Raw genomic sequence first — 17,252 nt, 5'->3', positions numbered from 1 at the left:
CTGGGCAGCCTGTGCCAGGGCTCTGTCACCCTCACTGTCAAGAAATGTTGCCTTAAGTTCCTGTGGAACTTTTGGTGCCTCAGCTTGTGGCYGTTTCCTCTAGTCCTATYRCTGTCCACCACTGAAAAGAGGCCGCCCCCTCCTCCTCACTGCCTCCCTTGAGGTATTTATAGACACTGATCAGGTCCCCCCTCAGCCTCCTCTTCTCCAGGCTGAACAGGCCCAGCTCCCTCAGCCTTTGCTCACAGGGCAGATGTTCCAGGCCCCTCATCATCCTCGTAGCCCTAACATGTGATAAGATGATAACATTTGGTCACACAGCTGAAGCAGAACCATACCCAAGATGACAAACTAACCCAGAAAATCCAACACCTCTGTGTAAAGATCTAGGTTCAAAATTTTACTAAATGAATGGATTTCCCCACATTGTTTGATTCTGCAAGTAGTTCTGTGCTATTCCTGAACTATACTAAGATAAAGAATTATCTGTATCCACTGAAGGGTTACCTGATTCTGGTCTGACATCCTGTGAAGTGTCACCATCATGAAGGCCACCAAGCACTTTCTGTCACTCACATTGGGAACTGCAGGGGAAAAGGGACATGCAGAGCTGGTCTGCACAGATCTGCGTGAATCAACAATCCCTAAAATATACGTAGGCAGAGCAGACAGAGCCTGAGCCGTCTTTTCTGCCATTGATCCATAGATAATGGGAACATTATATATGTTCCTATGTTCCCATACATCTATATATCTATATAGATATATTAAATATATAGATATAGATATATAGATATAGATATATATAGCATTTCCTGATACTGCCACCAAAATCCTATTTGCACAATGTAGCATTTTCCTTTTATTTTAGGTATGAAGAACTTAAAACTCAAGCTAGTGAAAATAATATGAACAGTTTCTTTTTCTTATTTTCTTTCTTTTTGTTAATGAAACACCAGGACAAAAGTTTCCTTTCTTTTTCTTTAAACTTTATTATTAGCTGCAAGAAAAATATCATGGCAACTTGTGATCTTTTGTAACTCATGCTTACATCTACAGAGAACTATGTAAAACAAGACTTCAGTGACATGCCTTAAATTAGATCTCATTTAGCAAGCTTCAAAAGGATATTTATAGTAGCACAATCTTAAAAAAAAAGAATACATTTGTGGACTTCTTTTTTATAATAAATGGCAATTTCCCTGGCTGACAATTTCCAGTATCCCCTTTGCTATTATTTTAGCAGCAGTACATTTTTGAATAAAAAATTTCCTCTCAGAAAGATTCTTTTTGCAGTCTGGTCACAACCTGGACCTGAAAGAGTGGGCCACTGGATTATGCTAGAAAGCAGCATCACAAGCTTATTCTTAGCTACACTCTGTTGTCAACATACATTCTCTTGATTAAGACTTTACTAGTAATTAAAGTAATGTTTACACAGTGAATACAGAACAGTCAAGAATATTGTTTATTCTGACATGGTCTTGATACTGATGGACAGCTTAATGTGCTGCCCTTATATAAATAGTATTTTCAAACTGCCAATGAGAAATACAGGAAAGAAAATACAGCAAAATTCAAAACACATCATTCTGTTACTTGCATGCTTTCCAACTTCTGTCTAGCAAAGGGTAATGCAGTAGCACAAACACTGTATTTSCCACTATCTCTCCCTTTGCTGAATTAAATATTAACATTCAGGTCCAAAATGAGAAAAGGCTAACTTCTTCTTACTCTTTATCGCTGTATTAAATGACTTAGATTCAGCAAGTTATTTGAGCACACAATTGGCCATTGAATTAAATGGGACTCACTCACCCRCTTAAAACTAAAGATGGCCTGCAGGCTGAACACTGTAACATTGAGATATTAAAAATAGATTAGAGTACATCAATATGAAAGTCGAACCCCTCCACCATCCGAATTACTGAAAGAACTGAGAAGCAAAGCAACAAATCCAGCATACGATGGTTAATGCCTTTAGGCCTTATGGGATAATAAGTAATTATTTTTTTCTGAGCCATTAAAGGAATGCATTGGTTTTAGAGATATACTTATTTCTAGTGAAATTTTAGTTTTCACAGGAAATACAGACAGACAATTTCTATGAGTTTGCTAGAAACAGCCATCTGCTTCTCCTGCTTTCTCCTAAGGGGAATAAATTCCTTACATCTGGCCTGTATAATAGGACTTAGTGCCTGATCCAAGTCACAATGAAGTTAAATGATGTCTTTCCCTTAGTCAGGAAAAAAATCAGGATTGTATTGCTTTTATAGCTAACATATCCTGCTGCTTTTGCTGCTTTTAGTTTTGAATGTTTTCCTATTCTGGATAATGGGCAGATGTTGTTTCCTGTATGTCCTTATTTCAAGATTTATGCCTTGGAATTCTCTTACCTTTCCAACATTGTTTAGTACTAGCAATTTTCAAAAGATCAGGGGAAAAACTTTTAATTGCCTAAAAAAAACAGAAGTTGCAATTGAAGCAGTAGCTTAAAGCTTTCTAGCTTTTCCAATGTCTGTATTTTATTGGCTAATTAGATAATTATTTCTAATTTCTTTCAGCTTTAGATACTTCTRTTTCTTTTGAGTTTCATACTTGGCTAGTGCTATTAGTTTCATTCCCCATGCAGTTCAGCTGCTGCATAGCTCTGTGAGCATGGGATCCTAGCCCAGCGATTACCTTGGTAGTGAGCTAAGTTCTTCCTTTCTGAGGAGCTAAGACAGAAGTATTCTCTGGGGCAAGAAGCCCCTAGGAGTTTTCTTCTCCTCTGYTGTATCTTCTGTGGGCAAGATCAGCTATCTGTTTTGGTACAGGGCAGACCTTGGCAAAAAATGTTTGAATTCTCCTTACCATTTTTTGTAGCAGTTGTTTAAGCATGCAAAGAAGGGCTTTCTCTTCACCAAAAGAGTTTTTGTTCACCAAGAGGGCTTTTTTTCACAGGAAGGAAGGAAGGAAGGGAGGGAGGGAGGGAGGGAGTTGGTTTACAAATTTGGGAAGGTTTCATCCCCAAAAGAACAAGTCCAAAGGTGTTGTGCTCTGTATTCCAACAGTACTTTTGAGATGGTTGCAGAAGTACRTGGAAAAGTCAGCTGAAGAGTTATTAATTTAAATAAACATTTGTTGCTATATTGAATATTGTGCATGGTACTGTTTAAGCACTATCTTGTATTTATATATACAACAGTTAATGAATTTGGTGAGAACTTTGTTGGTTATAGATATGTTTCCTCAGAAAGAATGATGATTAAGTATGGAATGGCAGGTAACTTAGGAGAGATATGACATAAGTTTATAAGATCATGAGTGCCAGGGGAGGAGCGAGAGAGAATGAATGCTTACTAGGAGTTAGCAAAACGAAGTGGCCCATGGCAGGTTAAAGTAAGCAAATGATATTGTTCTTCCAGCATGTGGTTTAGCTGTGGAGCTCATTCCCATGGATGTCAGGGATTCTTAAGGCTTATATGGCTCAGAATCATGGAATGTGACTATTAAACACAAAGTCCGTGATCTCTAGAGCAGGAATTTCTTGAGCCAAAAAAATACAGAAGCTGAAGAAGCCATCCTGGGGTTTCATGGCACACTTAGACAACTCCTAAACTCTTCTGTCAGTATGTACTGTTGTTCCTTGTTGGAGACATCTTACAGGGCCAGACAGACCGGCTTCAGCTCTTCTTACATTCTTAGATAAAGTGCATGCTAAGAATCTTAGCAGGTGCCTGGATTTGTGGCTTCCCTCATGCAGCATTTGTGCAGTGACTGTTGTTGCCTCTAATGGAGCCTGGAAGCAACCATCTTGGACCCYGCATTTAGCTGGGTGATTTAATAAAGCAGGTAGAAGATCATAATTCAAAAYACTGTTGGTATTTTAGCAAAGTAGAAATTACAAGTGATTTTAGGTGAACTAGAAATGCTGAGTAAAGGAAGTAATCTAAAGGGCTTGAAATCTGAAAAATATTTGTCTGTGATATGTAATCCAAAAGCAAAGGTCAAACTCCACAATCTAATATAATGATGTGTCTTCTAAACTGATTTTAGGATGGGAAAGATGCTGCTAGTGTACTGTATTGTTAGTTCTTGTCACTACCTGTCTTTTTTTTTGTGAGACTTGATAATTCAGTGCGTAAGAAGTTATCATTAACTCATGAAATCACCTGGAAATTGTTTATTGAATTCAGCAGATTCACCCTTAAATGTTTTGGTCATTCTTTGCAAAGCATTGGTGGTAATTTTGTTGTCGGTCTAGATCTAATACACTTTGCTGGATGTCCCTTGAGATTATTATTCTGTTTCTTCAAGACAGTCTTCCTGARCAGAGAATGCAATTATCAGCATTTAAATAGTAGCTTGCTTCGATGTAAACAGTAATAAGCAACCTACAGAAGAACATTCATTGCTGCATTTCTCCCTTGGTGCATGACTGTAACCTTAAAGGTTTATACAGTCTTGTGCATTTGCCTCTGTTGTTTCTTCTTTTTAAATAGTGTCTATTTCATCTGTGATATATGTTCWTATTTACTTTTGGTTTCAAGAGTACTGAGTGAATATTGATATTGAACATACCTACACATACACATATTTTTSTATGAATGTGTTTTGCTGATTCCTGCATGGGGATTCAGTGTCTGATTTTGCATATTCTAACCAGTATTGCCAGAGCTGATGTGGAGGCTGGTATCAAGTCTGATATTATAATTCAGGACAGGTGCAAAATGCCAGGRATGTGAAAGCAAAACTTTGGGTGGTATCTGATGTGAAAGTGTTTCACAGTATATTTTGCTAGCTACTGCACAGGAYGTATTCCTAAATTGCTCCTCAAGCTACTTGGTGGAAAAAAAATRTAGAAAAGCTTTAGTAATGAACACTTTTTCTGTCCTTTTTTTGAGTATTATTACAAAACAAAACCTCCATCAATTTGGTTATGTTTTGTTGTACTGCTACACTTTCAAAGACCATTTATTTCTCAGGAAGCAGTTGACATTTTGTATTCCAATCATCTGTGGTTTTTAATTTGAATTAGGAAAAAAAAGTACTTCCTTATTGATTTTTGCTTAAAATATTCGTCATAATACTTCCCTCCATTCCCATGAATTATCCAAGTGGTCCAAACTGGGAAGACCATATAAGAAAGCATTTTCACATAGAAAGTATCTTAGTGATAAGTATTTTGTGGAGTCAATTAATGTGAGTAAGCAGACTGCAGGTATTTTTAAACTATTTTAAAGTTTAAGGTAGTAAAAATGCATTTATAACTAAATCGGGAGCACAAAGTGACAAAGGATATGAAACTGTGGTGAAGATACAGAGCTTGGACTAGATAAGAGCCTTACATTTCTTATGTTTAAATAGTACAGCCTTTTTTTACTTAATGCACTAGTTGTGTTTTCAGTATTACATAATAGATATGTGGGGCCAGAATCATTTGAACTGTAACTCTAAGTTTCAAAAGCTTACATCAAGGATGAATTTGGCCCTCATATTTATTATTTTACTAATCAAAATGCACAAAAAAATCCTGGGATTTATTTCAATTATATGGATAAGTGAAATGAATACTATGAAAGAAATTTGCATTTATATAGCACTTCTCATTGACAAAGGATCTATCTCAAAGCGATTGCTGATAGCCATGTAAATTCCTAATTAAAGATTCTTTTCCCAATTATTCTTATTTAAATGTGTGTCTTTTTAATCACCAGAACTCTAAAGTATGTTAGCTATGTCGCACTCCTGTCTACAGCCTTGCAAATTACAAAGTAGATTTGTAGCCCCTCTCTGTGCTAGCTAAATCCTTACTCAAATGAGTAATCCCATTGAAGTCAATGAAGCTACTCGCACAATTGTTCAGTAGTATATTAAAATATTGTATAGCTTAGACCTGTATAAGTCAGAGACAATCAGTTAAGGTTATTCTGCCTCCATACATCTTTCTTTCAATTTAGTAAATGATAATGCAGTCCTCCAGAATAATATGAACTCGTTTTTCATCCACAAACTAACAGAGAGATTAACCACTCCATCAAGAACACTCCTTCTTGAACAGGGCATGATCCATCGCAGGAACCTGTGTCAGTCCTCACGGTCTGCAAGTCGTTATTTGGCAGTGATGAGAATGGCTGAGTGTTGCTTCTGGCTTGTTAACACAGTTAGGGCAGAAATATGAATTATTTTACAGATTCTCTGTCCTCAAATAATGAGCCCCAAGTCCACTCTAAACTAGTATTGCAGAGTGTCACCATGTATTAAAACTTTGTATGTGCATGTATTCTAGTGTGCAGATATAGATAGAGGAGTTGGGTACTTTATTTGCCCTTGTGAAAACTTACTCTGTAAGATTTTTGCACTGTCTAAATGCATCAGAAAGGCAKTTCTATCAGGAGTATATGGATGAACAAGAGTCTTCCTCCTTTGCCGTCATCTGGAATAGCTACTTTTTAAAAAGCAGTGCTAAAGCTCAAATGGCTTGGAACAATTGTCAGTGGCTCATTAAAGGGGAAGTGAGAAACTTCAGTTTTGCCTTTGCATAACAGCATTTCAAAATAAAAATTCTTTTATTTTTACTCGAAACTTTCCACATGTTTTAATCTGTATCTTGGTCTTCAATATTTTTAGAAGAGAGGTGAGTACCTCACAGCAAATGCACTGTGGCAGAAGAGCAGGCTGGGATGATATTTCAGGGTTAGAACTACACTTATTGGAGGCAGAATGAACATTAGAATTAGGCATTAGATTTAGAAGATATAAGCAGAGTTAGAAGATTTCAGAACCATAGACTTTTAAGAACAAAGAGAACTATTACAGTTCTTATATTGATCTCTTCAATACCACAGACTATAAAGAAAACATTCAGTCATTCTCATATTGAATAAAAGGTTTCACCGTTGCTCAGCAAGGCTCTCCTGGCAGTAGAACCAGAAATATTTACACAAGCAGTGAGTATTGCAGTCATCTTTCTTAGCATGTATTCATTYCACCTTTTTCTGTCAGTCCTGCATTTCAAGATAGCAATTTCTCTTTTGCTACATCACGGCCATTGGAGAGCTTTAACCAAGTCCCTCATTCACAGGGCCACCTCTGCAAGGAGATGGCATTTGCTCTTCCAACCTTGGTCTCCATGCATCTGCTCTGTGTGCCTTCACTCCTTGAGCCATTTCCATCTCATTTTCATGTCCCATGTTTTCTGACGTCAGCAAAACTGTTCTAGATTCTTCATCAGGGCAGCTGAGATAAAGGAGATGGTGAAATRTTGAAAACCTGATCCTGTCAATTTACTTACCGTCAGAATTAAATTGTGATGGTAAATACCATCACAGTATAGTTACATTAACTTTTAGATTTTCCTTAGGAGTAAACTCAAAGAAAAACTACAAAAATAAATAGTTTGGAAGTTCAGCAGAGATCATAAGCATAACACAAGCCATGCACCTGTACATGACCCATTTTATAGTGGTAAGCAGAATAGATTCCAAGCAATTGGTTCAGTTTGTATTACCAGAGTCTTCTAACTTGACTGTCCAGGATGCATACAGATGTTTTTCTCGGGGAGAATTAATATATATTTGTTTTGTAAGGGAAAGAGCATGGAATAGGAATATTTTTTTATCTTATCCTACATGACTCACCTTTGTTAGGCATACACACCAGTAATGAATGCCAAAGARAACTAACATTGCTGTGTTTAGGATCCTGTTTTGAATCAAAATAAGCAAGAATACTTAGGTGAAGCATATTCCTATGCTAGATATGTAGAATGGGAGGCTCCAAATAACTTGGCAGTGGAGGGACTCTCTCCCAAGCCTGGAAAGTAAAGGCACTAAAGCAATTTGAGGTGGAAGAACAACTTAAAGACAATTAGTGTATTACAAAAAAGGTAATTAGCATGCTAATGGTCTGTATGAATTCACCAGTAACTACCAGTATTAATTCTCTAGCTGATTTTAGTTATCATACCCATTAGGCGACTTCAGTTCTCAAAAGCCTCCAGTCATTTAGTCACCACATCTTGAACACCACATTTTGAAGCTTCAGTAAGGCTTGCTGTAGTTGCACAAGGAAGGACACAGGTGCATCAAAGAGCAGATTCTTGATGCACCAAAGACCTCCATGTAGGATTTCATGCTCATACTGCTTGTGCAGGGGAGAGTGAGATAGACAGGTGGTTGGCAAAATGGGCAGGAGACAGTGAAGAGTGATGGAGAGAGTAGGTCCTCGGGATTCTGCTCAGATAGACCTCTGTAAGAATCATTTAAGTGGCATCTGAGTAGTGTGACTGTTAGGTGCCATTAGATGCAGCTAAATTGKACGCCCATCTTACATGTCATGAACAGTTAGTCTTGACCAAAATAACATAGAATCCTAGCWTCATTCAGGTTGGATGGGACCTTGGGAGGTCCTCCTGCTTAAAAGAGGGCTAACAGTGAATTCAAACCAGATTGATGATGGCTTTGTCTAGTTAGGTCCTGAACACCTCCTCTTCCTCCTGCCTCCTCCCCTTCCTCCCCCAACTGAATATGCTTCACTATTCCTCTCTTCCTTATTCTCTTAAGGCATCTTATGTTTATTTTTATTCTTGATCCCATCATATAGTTTCCTAATACATACAAATCCAAATCCCCTCAAAGCTCTTTTTAGAGATGGCAACCCCCTGTTTTTTCCGTCAATTTCTTCTTTTCTTCAAGTGCTACCTCTGCACCTCTTGAGAAAGGCTGCAAGAACTGGAAGTCCCTTCTTATCTTTAATATGCAGATGAAGTGCTACACTGAGGCATCAAATTACTAACACAGAAYATAAGAACAAAATATGATTCATTCATTCTTAGTCCATCTAGTCCTGCACAACTATTTGATCAAGGTGATATTCAAGGAGGATAGTTTTACAGTGCCACAATAAATTTTATATATTTTTTTCAAATGTGTATATTTTAATATTGGCGCTAATTTTTGAAGGAGACAGTAGATGTACTTTGAAAAACTAAGTGATGAAGTAAAGTAGATGTTACACACAAGGCAGTGATGCAAAACTTAGATAATTGTACCATTCTTGGAATTTCTTACAGGACAGTGCCACATTGCACTCCATAGAGTAGGAGTAGGAATTGGCTCTTCTGGAGACAGCTGGGGGTATCTAATTCATCGCTTTATTGGGTACTCCCTAAAAACAACAACCATAACAAAACAAAAAGTTGTTCTTCAAGAAAATTCAAAAATTCAGATTTTGCCATTGACTTACTAGGAGTCAAAAGCAGGGCATTGATGCTGAGAGATGTTTGTGGAGGTGCACTATTTAAATATCCTTTTGAAGCTTTAGGAATCCCTCAGTGGAAAGCATGTTGCATGACAGTGCCATTAAAAGGCCTTTTGAAGGCCATTAAAAGTGTCTTTTGAAGAAGAGGCGGAGATTGATGTGCCAGGAAAAGAGATAGATTACCCAGGCAAAGACAAGATGCATTTGCCCAGGGTTATAGAGGAATGGCACCATGGAGCTATGAACACTGGAATAAGAAAAATGCAACAAGTTTTTACATTATTATCGGCATGAATGAATAAAAAATCTTAAGTAGACATATACAATCATTGTAGTGGGGTGTCAGGAGCATACTGGGATTTCAAAGTTCCATGCTCAGTGCTTACTCCACTTTAMTACTGGGGCTAAACATACGTTTCGTTTTTTGGCAGTTGTCAACATGAACTAAAATGCCAATTTAGATGTCTTGACTCCAGCTATACTATTTTTACAGTGCCCAGGAGGAGTTTACAGTGGAGTTAACTTTCATGACAGTGAGATGGGGAGAGGTACAGGTTTAGTTATGTTTGCATTTGTGTGCTGTGCAACTGCACAGAGCCCAATCAATCCTAACAATTTTGCTATGCTTTTATAAGACAAAAGAAAGGAAAAAAAGAAATCTATTATAAATTGGCAAAGGTTACTCTTAAACTGTAGTGTTGAAATTAATTGATTGTTTTATATAAGCAGAAGACAAGATAAACCATTAAGTATTTCGGTATATGCTTTTCTCCTTGCTACTTCCAGTGAGAGAAATAAGTGAGGAATAAGTGTGTGKCAGGCACATTTTGATATTTGCACAACAAAGGATCCCATAGGAACTACGACTCACCTGCAGAACTGGAGTGACATTTGGCTCCAGGAGATTCTGAATGGCATCAGCCTGGATGCAGAAGGTCAGTAGGATTTTGACCTGGCAGTGGTAAACCAGATACAACTGTGGGTTATTCCTGGTGCAGAATATACATCTGGCTTGGTACAAGTTTTTATAATTAGAGATGATTACAAATATTGAAAGATGGCACTGAATTAGTTATGGATGAGATCAAAGATGCTCTGCAGCCCCGAAGTAGTAGTCAAACTGACTTTTGTATTGGATTAGCCTGTCTCTTCAAGCACATTCTGTTTATAGATTTAAATTTTCTTTCTGTCTCTAGGCCTTGTTTCTTTCTTCTTTTCCTCCCTTCTGAAACTAGTTTCATCATTGTTATCCTTAATGGAATTACAATCCTTTTTACTCCACACCTTTTTTTAGAAGATGCATGCATTTCCATACTAATAGCCTAGGCACTGCTAAATAATCCATGCCAGACCTAATACACTTAATCTTTCTCCATTTGTGACAGAATTAATGGTAAGAGCCATTTTGCTACAGCCGAGTATAATTTCCTATCTGTTGATATAATTAATGTCGGACAAGATATTATTCAAATATTCAATATTGCACTGAAAATGAAACCTTCTAAATATTTCATAAAGTTACATAATTCATTTTAATTAATTAATATTCTGCTAACAATACAACATGACCTGCTACATTCGGCTTAAAGGTTTCCAGGCTGGCAACATCTGACAGTCTTGGAAAGAGCACAGTGGGAACTCTTGAAAGCCAACACACAAATTTAAAACCCTCATCGGTTTTCAGTCAAATGCGACAAATTGGATCTAAGAGCAGTAGCTTTCCCTGCTTTCATGATCCTTTATGCCAGGCGTCTGGCTTTTCAGTCAGAGCTGGCAGTGGGGAGGAGGAACATGAGGAATCTTGGAAATGCTTTTAAAATCCCTAGGGATTTCAGAGTCTCTGCAGCAGRTGTGTAATATTCATAAGATGCTCCTTGTTTGCCAATAAGCCTAAATGCAGGGTTTTCCTTGCAAATTTTTAACATATGTGAGAACCCTGAAACATGCTAAGCTCCTTTCCTTCCCAACAAGTAGCATTCAAGTCATAACACAGCAGCAAAAGCAATTGAAATAGAGACTCTAAATAATTTTGCTAGAGTTATGACGTTGCAGGTCTCATTGGTGCTAATAGTGTAGCCACAGGGCTCTGTCCCTCCAGTCATATTAGAATTTGTAGACAGCTAGGGAGACAAGACATACTGAGCAGAAAGAGCTTGTTTAGCTTTCTTTATGTCTGTATGTGCAGCTAAACAAAGAGTGAAATGGGGACTGCAGATTTATCTTATCTGAGAGACCTTAGTTTTATATCTTAATTATTCATCATTTTAATTATTACTTATATAACACCAGAACTATGTGATGCAAAGCTGTGTGAAAACCAGGTGCTTGTCTTAAAAAATTCCCAGCTGCAGTCATAAGAATGATGACTGGCAGGTGAGATACTGAACTGCAGCCAGACCTCTCCACTACCACCACCATACTGAACAAAAAAGGGAAATGGGATGATATAAGTCGGTGACTATGGGACCGATTTAGCTTTCTCCTTTCAATTGCTTCTCCCAACAGATCTTGATGTGTCTATGATGTGTCTATAAGGATAATATATCCATAGTRTAGCCATTCCTAAACCATTTTATTGTTTTAAAAGGCTCAGATGTCACAGATAATATTGGCACATGAAATAGGCTATTGAAATTATATATGGAGTGTATGCAGAGCTTTGAGTACCAGAATCCTKTGGCATACCAGAGAGTGAAGAAATTTTTGAACTCTTCTTGCATTTAAATATGAACCAACTTTGACTGTATTTCTTGATGTTTACTCAGAGATCACTAAGAAATTAATTTGCATTGGTCTCCAGGCCTCCAGAAGCAAAGAAGGATCTCAAAATTTCAGCCCTTCTTATCTTTGTTTTCTTCTCCCATATGGTTCACATATTTGAAACATAGACTTTAGAGCCCTCTGAAAATGTTTTGTAGAAGGGAATGAATCTTCTATACTATCCTTGATACCTGAAGCCTGATTCTACAGAAGACACTACACTGCCCTGCTAGACTAGCCACCTTTTYATTCTTTTGAACAGAGTCTACCTTTAAAAAAGGGGAGGGTAACTTGCCCAGATTCAATGATTCTCTCTTGCCCAGAGCCTAGAGGGACCATGAAGAACATAGCACATATTMGAAGGAGTCTCTTTAAACCATAAGCCTTTAGCATACTCCAGCAGACTCAAGAAAGATGATAACCATGTTTAGAGTAATTCTTTGTACCATACCATAGCTCTGCAGAAATGTCATACAGATTTGCATAGTAATGCGCTCCCAAGCCTAGGGTTCTTGAAATAGTATCCACCTGTCCCTTGTTAATACCACCACTTTTAGGGGAGTCTTTGGGGATTTTTTTTTTTTAATTCAAGCTCTATCCCTTTTGATCCAGGATAAACTTCCAATTCTCTGGTTTCAGTTTCTGATTGACACCCCTCCTGCATGGCTATAATCTTCCCTTTGGTACCTGGAAACTGTCCTCTCATTTTGCAGTCAAATTCAATCATGTAATCTGTCTGCCATCTGATGGTGGCATTTTCCTATTCTTCAAGAAGTGTGCTAAGTTTGGGGTAAACTGGACCCCTTTTCATGGAGGCTGGCTTCATCTAATAGAGCTTTAAAGGTATTTTAAAGCAACCTTTAATAGCCCCATCCATTCTGAAGCTCCTAACAATATACACAACGCTGTTCTGCTGAAAGAGGATTGCTTGGTTATTTTTCCCTGTCATAGTATATTCATGTGCTCTAAAACTGGTTGACAGGCTGGAGATTAGGTTCAGGGGATCAGGAGGTGATTTTTTTTTCTTCTTCCTTTTTTTTTTTTTTTTTTTTTTTTCCCTTNTTTTTTTTTTTTTTTTTTTTTCCCTTCCAGTTACTGATGACATTGGTGGAACCAAGACAGTTCTGAGCTTTTGAAAACTGTTTTACTAGTTCCTTTTAGTTTCCTTTAAGTTCTGGGAGATCAAGAAACCAATTAAGTAGAAAAAAATATGTCCTTTTAATCAAAAGCCCTGTGATCTGGAACATGTTCTGAGAGAGAGGAAGGAGACAAAGCAATCTGACTCAGAATATGATTGCTGCTTTTCAGTGAATCACCTCTCTGTGAGGAGGTGAAAGAATATTCTCAAGTCTGCCCAAGAGATACAGGCATCAAATATGGCTCCTCAAATACATTTTTCTCCTGAAAACATGCCATTGATCTAAGATCAGCAGGCAGCTAAAAAAACTTGTGTTTGTGCAAATGCATATTGCTAGTACTTTTCATTATATTTGACTTCCCTAAGGAGCTGCTTTTTTTTATTGTGTTCTGAAGCATACACTACTTTGGAGCCATTTGATTCAATATGGCTAAAGAAATACCAGAAAATAGACATACCAATGGTTTTAGTGACTGCCAAACACTAGTGTCAGATGGTGTATGTCTATGGCACTTTCTCGGGTGAGTCCAGATTCAGGCTTAAGTCATGTACAACAAGCCATTCCCACTCAGTGGGAGCTAATAAGCCATCGTGATGCTGTGAGAATTACATACAGTTGTGGAGACACTTCATTCTCTCGCTGGATTGATTCATTTTTCCACTAACAGTGAAAGGCAGAATGGGTGGTTGAAAACAGTTGTAAGGAAAGGATGGTCCCATGGGAAAYGGTGAGTGGGCTTAAGCTCAGTTCGTCTGGAGAGCAAGGAGAGAAGACTGAGACTCTTGTCTTTCTCTCCCAAACTTGCCACAACTGCACTGCCTGCTATTATTAACTTAATCAACTTAAAAATGATTCAGAAGAGGATATGTCAGCTATAGCCAGCATGAAAATTTCAAAAATGATGGGAGAAGATGTTCTGTAGAATGTTCCACTGGAATTTATTTTGTAACACTTAATGAAAAATCTGAACATAGGTACAGGAAAACCATTTTTCTATTTTTAAAACTTTTTGAGGAGTTCTTTATTAGCCTCTTAACTGCATGGCCTTCACTTTACCTTCTCTTCTTCTCCTTTCTGGCCTCATAACACTGATATATCTTTCTTCTTAAGTCATCCTCCTTCTGGTAGAAAGTCTGAAAATGAAAAATATGTCTGTTAGAAAGTTTTCTGTGGGAAAAGACAGACTTAAGAAGAAACTTTCTGTTGAGAAAATGGAAACAAACAGTTTCACTGAGTCCCGTCACTCAAGATGGAAAAGAGAAAACCAGGGTGCGCTGCGGTCTGCCTAAATCTGGGAAGGAGAGCCTGGTGAAAAGGGTGCGGATGGGAAGGACATAAGAAATCAGAACTACAGCTCCCATAGGGCTGGGTGGGAGCCAGCACTGTCACAGAAAGCAGTAGGGACCCATCCCTACATGTTACTTTACAGTGTTTTTTCAGAGTGACGCACTTCGTAGCATTTTCTCCTGTTGTAGGAATTGCTATTTTCGCTTTCTGATCTGATTCAGCAGAAGAACTAATGATAAAATTAAATTTCAGAAAACAAAAGTGTGCTGTTTTTATGTGAGCTCCACTTCTGATGGTCTTAATGGACACAGTCACACATTTATTTATTTATTTTCAGAGGTCTCCTGTCTCATTTGGTGCACAAGAGCAGCGGTGTATGAAACAAGATAGTCTTGTGAATGCCTGTCATTCATTGAAAAATGTAACTGAGAACCATCTGCAGAGATCAACATTATTTATGATCATGTGTAGRAACCTATATTATGTGTTTCTAATGAATTTGATCTATTTTTTCATCTGATCATTTCTTTACTAGTAGAACTGTCAGTTTAAAACATTTTTAAATTAGAACAGATCAAGAAATAGATAGAATGCCTCACCTACAAATGCTGATCCTGCTCCTTTTACTAAAGTAAAGGGCCTTTGTAATTCATTCATGCCTATGCAGTCGTGACTTATGGGCCTTTTACACTCATGAAAGAAACATAATACTCACCCTTCATGGGTGAAATATTCTGTACRTATTTGGGATTTATTCTTGTTGGTCTCTTTCTGGAAATACTCCTCTTAAAGGTCTAACCAGAAGTGTTGTTCAAAGGTTACATTTCTTTACAGAAATAAAAACCATCCATCTCCAAACTATGGAGAACAATGGCAGCTTCTCTCATTATTTTGGATTAGTCTGTCTTTACAGCTTCATTTCCATTTTCTTTGTGGTTGGGTGTGGATGTGAAGTAACAAGACATAGTGTGTAGGAGTTAGCTGAAGATACAGCACGTAACTAGTTCTGAAACTAGCTATCACCAAGCTTAGTGTTTAACCACAGCAGATACCTAGGCAGCAAGGTATCTCAGTCACAGGTAAGTAGGTGTCACAGCATCCCAAGGCCAATGCCACCTAGCTGAAAAGTGTGTGTTGTGTAGCCTATTTCGGGAATTTCAGAATGGATCCTGTATAGACCCTCTGAGAGTGGTAGTTATGCCAGAAACAAAACTGGGTGAAACCATCATGAGCCTTGTGCGTGAAACTGGGTGAAGCAATCCTAAGCCTTGTGCATGGTTCATCCAAAGTAACTAGCAAAAGCTACCAGTTTACATATAATTCCATCTCTTATAGCTGTATGCACAAGCATGCCTACAAATAAATGAACCACATGTAAATACTAATATGCTTGTGTATAATACTGGTACCAATATATATCCTTCATCTACAGCTGCCACTGCTTTCCCTGAGAGTCCAGTCCTGCCCTCCTGCATGAACTGTGARACTACCCTACGCTGAGTTAAGCATGTATATAGGGTCTAGGTGCTAAATAGCCAGAAATATATAGGAATACCCAGAAATATATAGAGATGATGATACATGGCTGGCAGGATTTGCAAAGGCATATAGAAGCTATGTAAGCCTCTTTGRGTACCCCCAAATCTTTCAAACACTGGCCTGAATTAAATGATTTTAGGCAGGATATGTTAGCCTGTTTTTCCGTGTCAAAATAGTAAGATCTGAGCTCTTCTGGAAACCTGGATCTGTGTGACAGGGCTGGCATTTTTGTGAAATCTGATCAGAAAGTCAGAATATTGATTCTTGCCATGTATTACTGAAACCAATATAAGCTACAGCTTTTTAAAAATAAAGGAATTCAGGCGACTTCTTTGTGCCTCAGTTTACACTTATGTACTAAACTATATGAATAGTGTTCTCAGATAGCTCTTGGTATTTTGAGGCCAGCTTAACACTCCTACCACACACAAGGAAGTTCAGTTGAAATTGGAAACACATGTACAAAACATAACACAACTGTGTTACGGAACTTTTCTTATGTCAGATGTATGAGTCTGAAACAGTTATTAGAGCTGCCGTATGAATCTAATTCTGATATTGTAGAATTGAAGATTTTTATCTCTTTGAATGGGATTTTTTTCTCTGTTTTATTTCTGCTTTTTTACCTCTGCTGCTGGAAAAAAAAAAATGTGTAACACCTCATTAGATAATTACTTGATTACAATTTAATTTCTTAAATGTAGAATCTCCCAGAAGTAATGTGCTTTCAGTCAAAAACTTTATGTGAAAGTTGTTGTTAAGCTTTTATATTTTAAACAGATTGTGTGGATATGATTATTTCATTAAACTACATAGTTGTGCTTGTGTGTATGTGATGGCAAGGGAAAAATCAGATAATGGATATTAAGGCCACAATCTGAATTGCACACTGATCACCTGTAATTTTAAGGCAGCATTTTCCCCTTCACTAACACGCACCGAAGTTATAATAAAGTTATAATTAAATTGCGCAGAAGTCAGAAAATTCTGAAATGAGGCATTGTTCAGCTCTGCCAGGCAGTTGGATAAAACTGGCAGGTTTTTCAGTGTGCTTAATTAAAACGAGACTTTAGTCTTGCAGGAATGCAACAAAAAAAGAAGGGAACAAGTGGGAAGGAGTGCGTGTAGCACTTGCCTTTTTCTCTTGTGAGTGAGCAGCAAGACGTATTAATTTCTTGGTCCTGACCCACCAGCTGTGAAGGTGCTACAGGTGCGGCCTCCCTCTCCTTCTCCCTCTCTCCCTCCCCACTCTCTCCCTCTCTCTCTCTCTTTCCTTCTCTTTCC

This window comes from Nothoprocta perdicaria, unplaced genomic scaffold, assembly GCF_003342845.1.
Source record: "Nothoprocta perdicaria isolate Ctin4 unplaced genomic scaffold, notPer1 scaffold_102, whole genome shotgun sequence".
NCBI classification, from domain to species: domain Eukaryota; kingdom Metazoa; phylum Chordata; class Aves; order Tinamiformes; family Tinamidae; genus Nothoprocta; species Nothoprocta perdicaria.
This window is presented reverse-complemented; position numbering follows the sequence as displayed.